Source organism: Dermacentor andersoni, chromosome 11 (assembly GCF_023375885.2).
Source record: "Dermacentor andersoni chromosome 11, qqDerAnde1_hic_scaffold, whole genome shotgun sequence".
NCBI classification, from domain to species: domain Eukaryota; kingdom Metazoa; phylum Arthropoda; class Arachnida; order Ixodida; family Ixodidae; genus Dermacentor; species Dermacentor andersoni.
This window is the reverse complement of record NC_092824.1, coordinates 107,496,485-107,513,589: the sequence shown is the minus strand read 5'-3', so window position 1 is coordinate 107,513,589 and position 17,105 is coordinate 107,496,485. Positions and strand designations below refer to the sequence as shown.

The following is a 17,105-nucleotide window of genomic DNA, read 5'->3' as shown; positions in this document are numbered from 1 at the left end:
CAAAATCGTCTGGGTTTCATTCACGATAACTTACCAGAAAGTTATTATAAGTCTCTTTTATGCCCTCCTTCTCCATTATCCAGCTTCATTAGCGAAATGCCCAATGCGATTAATATGTATCCTCACATTTTCCATCCTCAGCGCTTTATTTACTAGGCAGTTTAAGTCTTCCAAACATTAAATAGGATACTCAGACTTTAGGATCGCCACCCGTGACAATATGCTCCATTATTTTGTCGTTTATTTTTTTCGCAAGTGGTAATGTAACATACTAGGGATACGTCTTATGCCTCAAATGCTCTCGATCCATCACTTAGTACTCAACATAACTTCACTTCTATCATTACCTTCTTTCCACCTTTGAGGAGGAGCTGAAGAGGTTTTAGAAAGTAAATACCGAAGGATACGGCCTTTAAAATGAGGCAGATTTTCTAAGTGAGCACTCTAACAAAATCTACAGTGAATTGCACTACACAGACAATTTCTTGCTGTTTAAAGAAAACACAGAGTGACAGCACCTTGTACACAAATGTGGAAGAAATGAAGTGTACAATCGCCCATTCATCTTAGCTTAGCTTCAGACATCTCTAAATTGTTGCAAAAACTGGGTGCCAGGTAGTGATCGCATCATTTATGAAGTGATCAAACACGTACATTCAGAAATCCGAAAAACACTTCTATCTTTTCTGAATGCTATGTGGGCAGCTGGATACATTCCATCTTTTTGAAAAGAAGCAATTGTTATCCCTATGCTTAAACAAGGAGCGAACTACATCGACGAAATACGTGAGGCACATTGTTTATATATATTATAAATAACATGTAGGCTCGCTAACAGTTCATGGTGTGTAAAATTTTTGCACGTCTTAGCAGTAATTACGTTCTTCGAGGATTGCAGCAGCAGAAATTGTAGAACGCAGACACAGAAACAAAAGAACAGACGTGAAAGTAGCCGCACCGTCAATTGATTGCTTGATTGAAATTCCCGTGTTTTCTATTTAGTAGCAAAATCTGGCCCCTTTTATCTGCTTGTTGTTAAAGGGACGAGATTTGCCGGCGAAATAAAAAGCGCAGGAATTTCAATGAAGAAATCACATGACAGTGAAGCTACGTCCACGTTTGTTCGTTCGTTTCTGTGTCTGTGTTCTACAATTTCTGCTGTTACAATTCTCAAAGAATAAACCTACTAGCTCAGTTAAACCGCCCTTTTGACAGTAATTATATATGCAGGGTATCTGGAGCGTTATTACTGTGTTTTAGTAACAGCGCCGAACTTAACATGCTACCCTAGAACTGTAAACATCAAAAAGATCGCATATCTATTAAAATGGGTGGAATATTAGGTGTAATTTCTACAGCAAGTCCCGGAAAGTGTACATGCTGGAAGGTTTCACACAGACTAGTGAGATAGGGACAACGTTTTAAAGTGTGGGATATAATTATAGGTAACTGAAATGTTTATTGCAGCTGCTGAAAAGAAACAGCTTCCCTAGAAATTGGGTTGCAATTCTGCAAGGTCACACAATTCTGCACTACTTCGTTGTGTGTTTGTACCGTTAGAGACTGGGAACTCGTTTAGGCTCAACTTTGTGTGCCGTCAAGAAATCTGATGTTCAGTATTTGTTACCATTATTCGTGTTGCAGTAGTAGTTTGGCTAATGGCCCTCGTGACACCATTTATGCAATTCCAATAGCCAAACGTTCCTGCAGGTGATCTAAGTACCGGTATATTGTTTGGCATACTGCTGTCACTCAGTTCAGCTTGTTTTGTACTAAGTGTATGGAGCCTCCGTTATGATTTACACTATGAGCAAATTCTTTATACCGTGCATCAGCGTGGACTGCATCATCTAGTTTGTGCTATATCTGCTTACTATGGCACGAGCTCTTTGTAGTTTCATCTATTATTTTCCTGGAGTGAGTGACCACTGTGTTTTTCACTTCATGGTAAATGTACCAGTTGATCAAGCATCAACGTAATCATACTAAGCATGTAACAAATTGTGGAGCTGCTGAATTTGATTATCTTAATCATAAGTATTGTGTTTTCTTCGATGAAATCTGGCAGGGTTTCTCAAAGCAGTATCTGAACAACTATTTGAGCAGTTGCGTCCCTCACAAGCGCTTGCTACACTAAGCCTGGTAACGTCTAATAAGCACGTGCTTGGTTTAATTAACCACAAAATGTAAACGAATGCCTCGTTTTGCTAAAGTTATCAACTCCGCATCACGTTGGGATAACTACAGCTGATTAAGTGCAGACAATAAAAAAGAGCTGAATACTCACAGTTTTGATGCTGACTAGCAATCAAAGACACTTTCCGAAGGTTACTTATAGAATGTGTACTTGCCATGTGGCACTTCAGACACAGGGCCAAACATTTATCCTTAGCGAAGAAAGTGACAGTGTCATAAACGCTATGTTTTCTTTGTCATTCTCGTAGGACGACAATTTTCGTAATCCCGATTATGGTACATTGGTGTTTCGACCGATGCATTTAATTTGTTTTTTATTCGGCAGATAGATCAGTTTTACGGAGATGTTGGATTAGCCATGAGAAAAGTGCAAATTCAGCATACTGTAGGCATGGCTGATTTCAATACAAAAGTGGGGAAAAAGCAGGCAAATCAACGACCAACCGGCGACCACGGCATCCATTCTAGGAGCACTAGAGGAGAGATGCTGGTAGAATTCGGGGAAATGAATAAGCTGCGAATAATGAACGCCTTCTCTAGGAAGCATAGCTACAGACAGTGGACCTGGCAAAGCCCTAGTGGTGCCCTAATTGTGAAACAAGAAATAGATTTCATACTTTCTGCCGATCCTGGCATAGTGCAGGATGTAGAAGTTTTAGTGTCAAGTGCAGTGATCATAGGGTTAGCCAGGTTTAGAATCCACCTCAATTTGAAGAGAAAAAGAGTAAAATTGGTCAGGAAGAAACACGCCAACCGAGACGCAGTAAGGGTAAAAGCAAACAGACGTGGGCTGGTATTTGCAAACAAATATGCAGCCTTAGAGCAGAGATGAATATTACATATAGGTAATGAAGAAACCGTAACTAGGCTAGCTTCAGAAGCAGCAACTGAAGTGGGAGGTAAGGCACCAAGGCAACCAGTAGGTGAGCTCTCCTAAGTAACAAAGGAGCTAATAGAGAAATGACTTAGAATTGAAGTGTCCAACTCAAGTGATCAGATAGAGTTCGCGGAACTGTCAAAACTGGTCAACAAGTAGAAAATAAGGGATTTCCGAAATTATAATGCGAAAAACATTGAGGAAGCAGTAATAAATCGACGCAGCATGAAATCAGTGAGAAGAAAACTTGGCTTAGGACAAATCAAGGTGTATGCACTGAAAGATAAGCAGGGTAATATCATCAGCAATCTCGAAGGTATAATTAAAGCAGCAGAAGAATTCTATACTCACCTGAACAGTACCCAGAGGACTCAGGAGTGCTCCATTCGAAACAGTAATGAACAGGATACAGAAACTCCTCTTATAACTAGAGATGAGATCAGAAGGGCCTGGCAAAACATGAAACAGGGAAAAGCGATGGAAGATGGAATAATAGTCTATTTAATCAAAGATGGAGAAGACATAATGCTAGAAAAACTGGCGGCTCTCTATATGAAGTGTCTATTGACTTCAAGGGTCCCAGAAAACTGGAAGAATGCAAACATTATACTAATCCACAAAAAGGGAGAAGTTAAAGAATTGAAAAATTATAGGCCCATTAGCTTACTCCCAGTATTATTTAAAATATTTACCGACATAATCCCCAATAGAATAAGGGCAACACTGGACTTTATTCAACCAAGGGAACAGGGTGGTGTCAAGAAGGGACACCCTACAATGTATCACATTCATGTCATAAATCAGATTATCGGGAAATCCGCAGAGTACAATGAGCCTATCTATATGGCTTTCATAGATTACGAAAAAGCATTTGATTCTGTAGAGATACGAGCAGTCATAGAGGCATTACGTAATCGAGGAGTACAGGATGCTTACATAAATGTCTTGGAAAATATCTACATACATTCCGCACCTACCTTAAACCTCCACAAGTAGGAATGTACCTATAAAGAAAGGGGCCAGACAAGGAGACAATCTCCACAATGCTATTCACTGCGTGCTTGGAAGAAGTATACAAGCTATTAAACTGGGAAGCTTAGGAGTCAGGATTAACGGCGATTATCTCAGCAACCTTTGGTTTGTAGGCGACATTGTTCTGTTCAGCAACACTGGGGACGACTTACAACAAATGATTGAGGACCTTAATAGAGAGAATGCAAGAGTGGGGATAAAGATTAATATGCAGAAGACAATGATAATGATCAATAGCCGGGCAAGGGAATGAGAGTTCAGGATCGCCAGTCAGCCTCTAGTGTCTGTGAAGGAGTACGTTTAGCTAGGTCAATTACTCACAGGGGACCCTGATCATGAGAACGAAATTTACAGATGAACAAAAATGAGTTGGAGCGCATCCGGCTGACTGGAAGCTTACCAATATCATTGAAAAGAAAGGTGTGCAATCAGTGCATTCTAATGCTGCTAAATTAGGGGGCAGAAACTTGGCGACTGACAAAGCAGCTCGAGAACAAGTTAATGTCCAGGTAAAGAGCGATGGAACAAAAAATGTCAGGGATAACGTTAGGGGATAAGAAAAGACCGGTGTGGATTAGTCAGCAAACTGGTATAGCCGATATTCTAATTGACATTAAGAGAAAAAAATGGCGCTGGACAAGTCAGTCATGTAACACGCAGAATAGATAACTGTTGGGCCATTAGGGTTACAGAATGGGTACCAAGAGAAAGGAAACTCAGTCTGGACGGCAGAAGACCAGGTGGAGTGATGAAATTAGGAAATTCACAGGCGCTAGTTGGAATCGGTTGGTGCAGGAAAGGGGTGATTAGAGATCGCAAGACGAGGCCTTCGTCCTGAGTGGACATAAAATAGGCTGCTGCTGATGATGATGGTCATTATTATAATTGAAAACCTTAAAACATTCTGTTCAGCTGGTCTGAACAGCAATTCTATAACGTTCTTAATTATTAATACTAAAGTTTGCAGCTCCGGAATTCACTCTCTTGAAACTAGCTGTCTTCCGGATGATTGGAATGAGGGAAAAGCTATTCCTTTCTTTTTCTAGTTTTTTGGCAAGCATTCTCGTTCATCACACATTAAAGTTCGAAGCGTATCGATTGCTAGTGTATCAAGCAGAATCATGGAACTTCCAATTTATTGTCATACAGCCAACTCCCTAGAAGATGACGCATTTCTTTAGAAGGCTTAACACCGTTCGCGAAAAACATTATCGTGGGAAACGTACAGTGGCCCACGAACGATTTTTCTAGCAGGGGTGCAAGTAGTTGGCAAACCACGTGCGATCTGATTCTCTTCTAATCCACAAAAATGGAAACGTTAAAGAATTGGAAAATTTTAGGCCCATTAGCTTACTCCCACTATTATATAAAATATTTGCCGACATAATCTCCAATAGAATAAGGGCAACACTGGACTTTAGTCAACCAAGGAAACAGGCTGGTTTCAGGAAGGGATACTCTACAATGGATCACATCCATGTCATAAATTAGATTATCGAGAAATCTCCAAAGCACGATAGGCCTCTCTATATGGCTTTCATAGATTAGGAAAATGCATTTGATTCAGTAGAGATACGAGCAGTCATAGAGGCATTACGTAATCAAGGAATACAGACTGCTTATGTAATCACCTTGGAAAATATCTACAGAGATTCTGCAGCTACCTTAATTCTTCACAAGAAAAGTAGGCAGATACCTACAAAGAAAAGGTCAGACAGGGAGCCAATCCGTCCAATGCTATTCACTGCGTACTTGGAAGAAATGTTCAGGCTATTAAACAGGGAAGGTTTAAGAGTAATGATTGATGGCGACTATCTCAGCGACATTCGTTCTGCCGATGACATCGTTCTATTCAGCAACACTGTAGAGGAGTTGCAACGAATGATAGAGGTCCTTAACAGAGAGAGTGTAAGATTGGGGTTGAAGATTAATATGCAGAAGACAAAGATAATGATGAATAGCCAGGCAAGGGAACAAGAATTCAGGATCACCAGTCAGCCTCTAAAGTCGGTGAAGGAGTACGTCTACCTAGGTCAATTAATCACAGGGAACCATGATCATGAGAAGGAAATTTATAGAATGATAAAAATGGGTTGGATCGCATACGGCAGACAGTGTCAGTTCCTCACTGGAAGCTTGCCACTAGCATTGAAAAGCAAGGTGTACAATTAGTGCATTTTAGTCCGATCTTCCCGGCAGCAAGGATTAACCTTGTATGTAAGAACCAACCTTGATTGTACATATTTGGTTATAGTGGAAACGTACAACTCGTGTTCGCAGGACTTATTTTTGTAAGACCTGTGTCGTCCCCTTGTTGGGCTCCGCTGTGGATGGCTGGCATTGCTGCCGAAAACTGAAATTGTCTTATGGATATTTCCTTTCTGAAACTCTCTGATCGCCTTCAAAAATGCGGGCGTGCCGAAGTATTTAAATTTTTTGGCCAAAATGCCAGAAACCTTCCCCCGCTACCAAGTAATTCACTCTGAGAAACGAGGGAAGGCAACGAGAATGATCTTGTTTTTCCTCGTTTCCAAATGTCTAATACAAACTATTGGCCCAGTCTCTAACGCATCAATACTCACATGTGGCGACCTCATATTTGAACTTCATGACAAAAAGCAATATGAAAAACTACATAACCTAGTGTCCTTTGGGACGTACCAGCTTCAGTGACCCCACATTGCACCATGAACACCATCCGCGATGTGATTTCCGATGATGATTCGATGGAGCTGACAGAGACTGAACTTCTGGAATGGAAAAATAAAATGTTATCAACATAAAACAAATCAAAATAAGGCGTGATGGAAAAGAAGTTGACATTGAGCACGTAATTCTCACATTCGGTTCCACTGAGCTGCAAGAAACCACGGAGGCAGGCTAAGTTAAAATGCGTGTAAGGCTATACATCCCCAACCGTCCCCGTTTCTTCAAATGCCAAAGACTCGGCCACAGTTCCCAGAACTGCTGAGGCCAACTGACCTGTGCTATATGCAGTGACACGAACATCCATATGAACCCTGTGGAAAGGCTCTACACTGCATAAACTGTGACGGGTAGCATGGCGCACACTCGCGGTCCTGCCGACACTGGCAAATAGAGAAAGAAATCTTAGCAATTAAGGCAAGAGAGAACCTCTCATTCAAGGAAGCACGGAGGCGGGTCTCGTACCTGTCAAAGAACAGCTATGCCAAAGTGGCGCGTAGGGCAGCAGGGTCACAACGGCTTCCGGCAGCTGTCCGACCCACGCCCATAATGCCCATATGATGTCCATAAGATTGCCGTTCATTTCTTTAACACTAACATCCTCTTCCTGAGTTAAAGCCAAATACCTGCTCTGTAGCTTGATCCGGAATTCCTCTATTTTCCTTCTTACCGCTAACTCATTGATCGGCTTCTTATGTACCAGTTTCTTCCATTCCTTCCTCAAGTCTAGGCTAATTCGAGTTCTTACCATCCTATGGTCACTGCAGCGCACCTTGCCGAGCACGTCCACATCTTGTATGATGCCAGGGTTAGCGCAGAGTATAAAGCCTATTTTATTTCTAGTCTCGCCATTCGGGCTCCTCCACGTCCACTTTAGACTATCCCGCTTGCCGAAGAAGGTATTCATTATCCGCATATTATTCTGTTCTGCAAACGCTACTAATAACTCTCCCCTGCTATTCCTAGAGCTTATGCCATATTCCCCCACTGCCTTGTCTCCAGCCTGCTTCTTGCCTACCCTGGCATTGAAGTCGCCCATCAGTATAGTGTATTTTGTTTTGACTTTACCCATCGCTGACTCCACGTCTTCATAGAAGCTTTCGACTTCCTGGTCATCATGACTGGATGTAGGAGCGTAGACCTGTATGACCTTCAATTTGTACCTCTTATTAAGTTTCACAAGACCTGCCACCCTCTCGTTAAAGCTATAGAATTCCTTTATATTACCAGCTATATCCTTATTAATCCAGAATCAGACTCCTAGTTCTCGTCTCTCCGCTAAGCACAGGACGTGCCCGCTTTTTAGCACTGTGTATGCTTCATTTGTCCTCCTAACTTCACTGAGCTGATTATATCCCATTTACTGCCCTCTAATTCCTCCAGTAGCACTGCTAGACTCGCTTCACTAGATAACGTCCTACCGTTAAATGTTGCTAGGTTCAGATTACAATGGCGGCCTGTTCGGACCCAGGTATTCTGCCTAACCTAGGGTGGTGACAAAGATAGATTCCTTCTGATGAATCCCAAGGACCTCGATGCGTCTGCTGGCAACATTTATTATGCGTTCTGCCCAGGTTAGTTTTGTAGCAATTAAGTCGCCAAGGTACAGGTATTCCTGTACTTCCAATACCAGTGTCCAGTGCAACGAGTATGTATAAATGGAGGGAAACCGTTTCTGAAACACGCGCATATGTTTACATTTCATCATCTGCTTTGAGCACCAGTTTTAAATTTGGTTTAAGTCATTCTGCTGATGCACGTGATCTTTGTGGTTAATGATCCGGCGATAAAGTACGAATTCATATGAAAATAGACGGATAGTAGATGAAATTCCGTTAGGTATGTCATTGATAAATATTAAGAAAAGCAGCGGGTCAAGAACCGAGCCTTGGGGGACACCAGATGTTACTTTTGTTGCTGAAGGATGCTGAACTCCTATCAGTAAACTGCACTTGGTCTGTTAAGAAGGAGTTTATCCATTAGAAGAATAATTGGTCGAGGCGGAGTACCACGAGTTTAGTGATAGTTCGTTTGTGAGCGACGCGATCAAACGCTTTCGTGAAATCGATGTATATGATGTCAATCTGAAACGAAGAATCTAAGTTGAGATGAAGGTCAGTATTAATTCAAAAAGCTATTTCACAGGATAACCCAGGACGAAAACCATGTTGTTTAGGTTAAAAAAATGAGTTATCATCGAGGTGTTGTGCTATGTGTGAATATAAGATAAGCTCCAGAAGCTTGCAGGCTTTGCTAGTTAGTGAAATGGGCCGTAGTTAAAAAGGTAGTATGACTTCCGCTCTTGAATATTGGTAGGATCTTCGCAGTGACCTAGTTCATTAGAACAGAACCCTCAGAGATAGACTGCATAAATATTACTTGTCTAATGCGACTAGAAACGCAATCAGTAGCCTTTAGAATTTTGGCAGGAATATTGTCGGGTCCTGGAGCACACAACATTTTAAGTTTGTCAATTAGATTAGATATACCAGTGGAAGTAACAGTGACAGGAGGCATCTGAGTAAATCCCGATCTCATTCCTACAGGTGCCCCCCCATTTGGCTGGTGAATAAAAACTGACGTAAAATGCGCATTCATTACATCTGAGCGTTCCTCATGAGGAAAATGTGACTCGTCAAGATTGGTTAGACATAATTGAAGAGCGATATTTCGGGGTTAAAATATTCGAATGTTGTGGCGGGTTAACGCGCACAATATGTAACATGTCTTTGTCAAAAATATTATTTTTAGAGCGTTTTGCGAGTTTAGTATATTCGTGTAGACGTGCGAAATATATTTTCTATTTATTTATCGGGATGACACTTTGGTTGCACGGTATAGACGATTTTTTTTTTTTGATGATCTTCTTATGATGTTTGAATACCAGGGCTTACCCGAATCACTTTGAATGCGGACCAGGGCTACGTGCTTGTCAATTAAAGTTCACCGCAAAAACAAAACGGATTTGAGACGAGGAAACTCGGGAAGGAATTCCAGTAATTCAGAGTGCAGCTCGTCAAAGAAAAAGGGATCGGATTCAGGTGGGCAGTTAATGGCTACCAGTACCAGTCTGCTCGAGGCAACGGACGGTTTAGCGCAAATAGTTCTGTTGTTACAATTAAACGTGAGTAGATAGGAAGGCAAGTTAGATTTTACTAAGAACAACACACCAACACCTCTGTGCCCGCGCCCTCCTGTCATGTTTGTAAGGTGTAAAAAGTGATTTATCATGCAAAAGTTCGTCAGGTATTTGCGGAGTAAGCCGCGATTCAATTTTCACGGCTATGTCAGTGCTTCTGTCATTCAGGAAGCCTTCAATAACGTCTTTTTTTTGGCAAATAACTCTGGGTATTTGTTAGCATGCAAAACATGCCCTGATAACGCAGTGAAATGACCTGGGTGGGCATTGACAAGGAAGGCAGAGAGCGTGCTGGTGCAAGAACATCTCGTAATAGCTACACCTTCAATTCAGTGACTAAGTCAATGTCGGAATTGTAGTTGAACTGCTTGTTATCGTGAAGGAGCCTATCAAACCGGATTTTGCAGGGAACCTTTTTGTGTTGAGCATAGAAGTTTGCTTCTCGCCTGCCGCACACATGCGGAGTAGTATTCCCATATTGAAAACAAGAAACCCTGAAGTTTCGATCCTGCAACAATAATTTTCCAATTTATTTTCAAAATGTGCAAGCTTAACAACTGTAAGACGGTTTTTGCCGCTGTAGAAGCGGCCAAGCCTGTGCGCTCTTTCAATAGTGTTGAAACATCAAGATTTTGAAGATGAAACGTCAAGATTTTCCTTGCAAACAGGAAGTATGTGTGACTCGGACTGAGGCCACATTTCACCTTTCGTGTCTTGTACCCCAAGAAACAAACGGTTGCATACACGGAGATGGTTCACGGCGTCTTCACGTTTTTCCGTTACCGCTTTAATTTCACATGAAAGTGTGGAAATCAGTCTCAGCGTGAGAAGCAGGTTCTCGCTCCCTGTTAGCCCCTATAGTTTTCTCCAGCACACCAGTGCGGTTGGAAAGGCGGTCAACGAGATTCTCCATATTAGACTGAGCTGAACGAATGAGGCTGTGCTCTGTCAACTAAGTATTTTAGCTTGTTTCCAGACCTGACAGTGTGTTGACAATAGACTCAAGCCTGGGTGCCGGGTTAAGTTCATTGTGTCCTGATAGCATCAGCAGGAGGGAGGTACCGTAAGCACTGATGCAAAATGCAACAGATTGATATAAACAGAAACTGATGCCATGAATGAAGAAGTTCAGGGGGCATGACACTGTCACTACACAAGGATCACTAGAATGGTAACTACACGTGTGCAGTAAATAACTAATTTGCGTTAGAAAGGGCGTATTCGTCACCATGGTAGAAGCGGCGGCGTGCCTGAACCGGAATTGCAACTGTACTGACTTTTGTAGTTGCGTCGAAAATCCCGTGCTAATTGTCGCCCTGTGTGGCCCGATGACGGTATCGAAGGTATCTGGAATTGGCGGGGCCGGGTTAACTTCGGTTTCGGTTATGCTAGTAACGGGATAATGCAGGCAGGCTCGCTCGCTGGGCTGGAATCCTGGCAAGGGCCAGGTAGCACCGAAGAATCCTGCCATCATTATCCATAGTGAAAGAGCCTGCGTTAGAAAGAGCGTATTCGGGAACATGGTAGAAGCGGCGGCGTGCCCCCACTCGCTTGGTGTTCAGAGTGGCAGGTTTCGGCAGTGTACGTTTATCGATCCGAGCTGGAGTGGTTGCGTTTGAGAGAGTTCACTCAGGTACTAGGAGCATAATCCATCAAACTCAAAGCTGTCCTTATCAGAAGTTAGAAGGCTTACAAATGCGCCGTTGGGTGTGGACATTTGATGGTTGCTCGGCTGTGGCACCCCCGTGTACAACGCATCCGATCTATATCTGATGTGAAGAGACTCGGGGCAGCAAAACAGAGGGATCCCGATTCACGCCCACCTCGAGGGCTCGCCTACCGAGAATAAAAAGGGAGCACGATTGCCAGATTAGACCATATGGTCACCACCAGCTGTATCGTAAGTCAAGCCATAGGTGACTTATTTTTACAGCGAATCCATGTACCTCCACCCCCAATGCAATTGTCAGGTCCGTGGGCAAAAAACACGGGCCTATCTCGGAGGTAGTGCAGTACTGCCAAACCGTGGTGGAGGTGAAGCACACTTCAACCACTCCACCCCTGATAATATTAACCTAAATATTGATAAATGAAATAACTAAACCAATATTCATTGTTTCTAGTTGAGGTGTACACTGGAATCATTTGTGAACAGCGCATGGACTCAAGAGCAAGAGGCATTGCCATATACGCAAAGGACAAGGTGTACTTACAACCATACGCCCTTAACTCGCAAGCGGACAATGCCACCGATTATGGGGATGCCTATGTCGTACAAATGAAAAACGGTATTGGGGTTTCCACAGTGTATATTGTTGACCTTTTGGGTCCATTCCCGTTATCTAACAACAAGAACCGTTGGATAATTGTCTGCGTAGACCATCTTACACGGTATGCAGAAACTGCAGCTATACCGTCTTCCACTGCCGCTTACGTGGCGGTTTTCCTGCTGCGTTCCATGGCCCTTCGTCATGGCCCACCACATGTCATCATCAGCGACCGTGGTCGCCAGTTCACGGCTGATGCCATTGAAGAGTTACTTAGTTAGTCCACTTCACAGTTCCGTCATTCCACGCCGTATCATGCACAGACCAATGGCCTCGTTAAAAGGACAAACAGAATGCTGACCAACATGCTTGCCATGTACGTCTCCTCCAATCATAAGAACTGGGACGACGTGCTGCCCTTCATCACTTCGCATACAACATGGCGAAACACGAAACCACGAACTATAGCCCATTTTATCTCCTGTATGCAAGGTTACTGCGAAGCCCTCTGGACACTGTCTTGCCCTTCGTTCTGCACAGTGACGATTATGTATCGAAGAGTTTGTGTCTCGCCGAAGAAGCCCGTCGAATAGCTCGTTTTCGTACTCTGGCCTCGCAAAGTCGTTCGAAAGAGCGATACGACAACCTTCACGTACAATTATTGTTGAAAAAAGGTGACTTGGTCCTTCTTTGGACACCGCAACGCAAGCGTGGATTGTGCCAAAAGTTCTTGTCAGAATATTCAGGCTCATTTCTAGTTGTGGACCGCCTGAGCGAACTCACTTACGTCATAGCTTGCCTACTGTGCAGTGGTCGGCGATCAAGCAGAACTCAGCTGACTCATATTGTTATTCTGAAGCCTTTCTACCCTGCTTGTCCATCCCGACTCGCCCCACGGGCTTCATCTGCTTGCGGGGAAATGTAACAGATACCAAAGGCACGGACAAGAGGAAAGAAGAGAAGACGAAGGGGACGAGGAGTTGGAGAGGCCGAGCTGCACTACTATCACGCTACGATCATCGTCCATCTCCTGTAAATAAAACCATTTCTTCGCAACTCTTTGTAACAGTTGTGGTGGAAGGTGCGGGGTAATCGACACCCGAAGACAGAGGCTGAACCAGAAGTTCTTCGACGGAGACGTCGCCTTGCTGGACTCCCACCGAATCTACCGGAGTTGAATATGTCCCACGACGCAGACGAACAACGGCCCATTCCAACAGCTGCGCCGACAAGTTCCGTTCTACAAATGAAAGATGCGCGTCGCTTCGCCGGAAGATCGGACGAAGACGTCGAGGAATGGCTCATCCATTATCACCGGGTGAGTGCCGCCAACAAGTGGAACAGCGCTTCTCAGCTTTCGAACGTCGTGTTCTTTCTAACGGATACTGTGTTGTTGTGGTTAGACAATCACGAGGAAACGTCCACAACATGGGGAAGATTTGTTTCCGAAATCAAAGAGTGATTCGGCGACTCTGCGACGAAAAAGAAAAGGGCAGAACAGACGCTACTGCAACGTGCGCAAGTGCCAGGCGAACCTGCACGACCTACATTGAGGCGATAATAAAACTGTGTAGGATGGCGGACTCTGGAATGTTTGAGGAAGACAAAGTCGGGCACATCCTGAAAGGAACTGCCGAAGACGTTTATAATTTCCTCGTCACAAAAGACAACCTGGCTTCCGTCGCTGACATCATTCAGCACTGTCGTACTTTCGAGTAACTGAAAACGAGGCGCATCACGCTGAAGTTTGGCAGGCTAGCCAATGTGACGACAGTTGCAAGCGTGGACAGCAACCAGCCCCTCGATCTTGCATCAACGATCCTACAAATAGTTCGGGAAGAGCTCAGCCTGCACGCTCAAGTGACACATCCAGGCACTCATAGCTTCCGCCTACCACCAGATTTCGTGTCAAATGTGGCATCCTACTCCGCGTATCCCGCGGTGAGGGGCACTGAGGATTATGAACTCGTGCCCCGACAGCAGCCACGTCTCTACAACAGAGGCCCTACTTATGACACTCGGCCACAACGAGAGCAGCCGCGTTTTTACCCTCGAGGCCCTGTGACCTCTGTCAGGCCGCGACAAGAACAGCACCGACCCTACTACCACGATGTGACTTATGAACGATATAACGGATTTCAGCGAGCCGCAGAGACACATTATCCACATGACAATGAACTTTCTCGTCGCCCGCAGCAGCCTAGCATCCGTTTCGAGGAAGATGCTGTGAGCCGCGACCCTCCCGTGTGCTACAACTGCGGTTCCACAGGCCATATAGCTCGGTATTGTCGCCAAGGCCGTCAATCACGAAGGACACCACCGATGTTCTCACCACCCAGAACTTCATATGACTTGCGGACGACCGATTTGCTTCCAATGGACCACTTCTCACACGAGACCAGACGCAGCGATTCGCCAGCTTCTGAACGGAGTTTGACGCCACCAAATAACCGTCCCCTCGGCGCCGTTCTTCATCACCGCCGCCGGGAAACTAGCATCCGCGGCCAATGGAGGTGAGGTCGCCGGATGGTCTTTGCAAGAAATACCTCTGCCTGTTGTGATGCTCAAAATTGGCTGATGCTGTCGTGATGCTCAAGATTAACGGAATACCGACCATGGCGTTAGTTGATACTGGGGCGACTGTGTCTGTCATGAGCCTCGCTTTCAAAAACCGTCTAGGCCACAAAGTAATGTTTTCTTGGAACAACGGTATTATCTTTCGTGGAGTAGGCGGCGAGTGGCTTTATCCCCTTGGTGTTTGTGCTGTGAGCGTTTTGTTGGCTGGGAAAGTTTTTGTGTCGGAATTCCTTGTTCTTTCTCGTTGTTCGCATGATGTTATTCTTGGTATCAATTTTCTTGAACAGTGCGGCGCTTCCGTGGACTGTGGTTGTGGCGAAATATCATTGAACAAGTTAATTATATCAGCAGATTCCGAACAAAGCTCGCGTGGTGAAGACAGGGTCACAGACACACTCAGTGTTCTTGATGAAGTGATTGCACCATCGTGGTGCCTGACGCCCGTTCGTGTTTCTGCAACTACTGTTGACGCTGATTGTGTTGACCTTGTAGTTAGCCTCTCCGCATAAACTGTTCTAAAAAAGATATACTTGTGCCCTGCTCTGTCGCGTGCATGACGAAAGGAGTCGCCACATTGTGGGCGCTGAACTGTTCCGCCACGCCGGTTGTCCTTCCTCGCGGTATGAGTCGCTCTCTTCGATGAAGCCGCATGTAACTCAATAGCGGCACTAACTACGGACGTCTCTACAGCTTTCTGTCCTTGCAATAATGGCCGTTTTAAAGAGCTAATGCTTGGAATGATCAGCAAGGCTCTCGGTACATCGTAACGTCAAGCACTGGTACATGTCCTTGCCAGGCATGAGGCTGCATTCGACTTCACGCATGGAGATGCACCCCTTCATTTACCGTCGTCCCACGCTCGTCCCAGAATAGATACCGGTTCAGCACACCCCATCCGCCAGAAGCCCTGCAGAGTGTCATCCTCCGAGCGAAAAGTTATTGCAGAGCAAGTCAAGGAGATGATGAACAAAGGTGTCGTTCAAGAGTCGTTTAGTCCATGGGCAGCCACAGTAATCCTGGTCCGAAAAAAAGATGGCTCCTGGAGATTCTGCATGGATTACAGACATCTAAACGCAGTGACAAAGAAGGATGTCTATCCACTACCACGAATCGATGACGTCATTGATTGCTTACACGCTGCTTCTTACTTCTCAACACTTGATTTGCAATCGGGGTATTGGCAAATACCTATGGACCCTGCCGACAAGGAAAAGACCGCTTTCGTAACTCCAGATGGCCTATTCGAATTTAAGGTAACACCTTTTGGCCTTTGCAGTGCTCCTGCCACCTTTGAAAGATTCATGAACACAGTACTATGTGGTTTAAAGTGGGAGATATGCATGTGTTACCTCGATGATGTTGTAATCTTTGGCTGCAAGTTTGAAGAACATAACGAGCACCTCAGCCTTGTTCTCGACTGCATTGAGAAAGCTGGGCTGGTTCTAAACTCAAAAAAGTGTCGGTTCGGCGAATGTCAAACACTGGTCCTGGGACACTTAGTCAACAAGGATGGCGTGAGACCCGATCCTCGTAAGATTGAAGCGGTGAGCTCCTTCAGGCCACCGCAATCAGAACGAGAACTTCGCTCATTCATTGGCCTATGTTCGTATTTTTGTCGTTTCGTTCTCCGGTTTGCCGACATCGTTTACCTGTTGACAAGTATTTTGCGACAAAATGCATCCTTCAATTGGACACCAGAGTGTGACACATCATTCTCTCAACTGAAGTTTATACTAACGTCAGCACCCCTCTTGCGTCACTTCGATCCATCTTGCCCGACTGAAGTTCACACTGATGCTAGTGGAATTGGGACAGGAGCGGTGCTTGTACAACGTCACAGTGGCGCAGAACATGTTGTCGCATATGCCAGCCATTGCCTGATCAAATCTGAACGCAATTATACGGTTACGGAACAGGAATGTCTGGCAGCTGTTTTCGCAATACAGAAGTTTGGGTGTTATCTTTATGGTAGACCATTCAAGATTATCACCGACCATCATTCTTTATGCTGGCTGATCGGTTTGTGTGGTCCCTCTGGTCGCCTCACACGTTGGGCGCTGCACCTCTAGGAATACGACTTTGTGGTGTCGTACAAGAGTGGCCGTCGTCACGCTGACGCAGACTGCCTCTCTCGGATTCCTCTTGTCCGTGCCTTTCGTATCTGTTACAATATGTTTCCAGACACATCCACATGTGATATCAAGAAGTTCATAACTACGCGTTTTGCATGGTTTAGTCGTGATGCCACTACCCCGGTGATCATTGTCGGAGGCGTCAATGTGACCATTTCAATACCAGACACGAAATTGTT

The 17,105-nt window shown here is 44.5% G+C and overlaps 2 protein-coding genes across 2 annotated transcripts in view; one reads left to right on the top strand and one right to left on the bottom strand.

Annotated features, from left to right (window-relative positions):
• The window catches only part of LOC126539599 (uncharacterized), a 195,438-nt gene that overhangs the window by 24,820 nt on the left and 153,513 nt on the right, over positions 1 to 17,105 (top strand). The gene's annotated exons all lie outside the window — the stretch shown is intronic.
• Positions 6,686 to 17,105, bottom strand: part of LOC129386922 (uncharacterized) — a 138,893-nt gene continuing 128,473 nt past the window's right edge. Inside the window, exon 6 of the mRNA XM_072285335.1 lies at positions 6,686 to 6,855. The gene's annotated coding sequence lies outside the window, so the exon portion shown is untranslated. The remainder of the gene's footprint in view (positions 6,856 to 17,105) is intronic.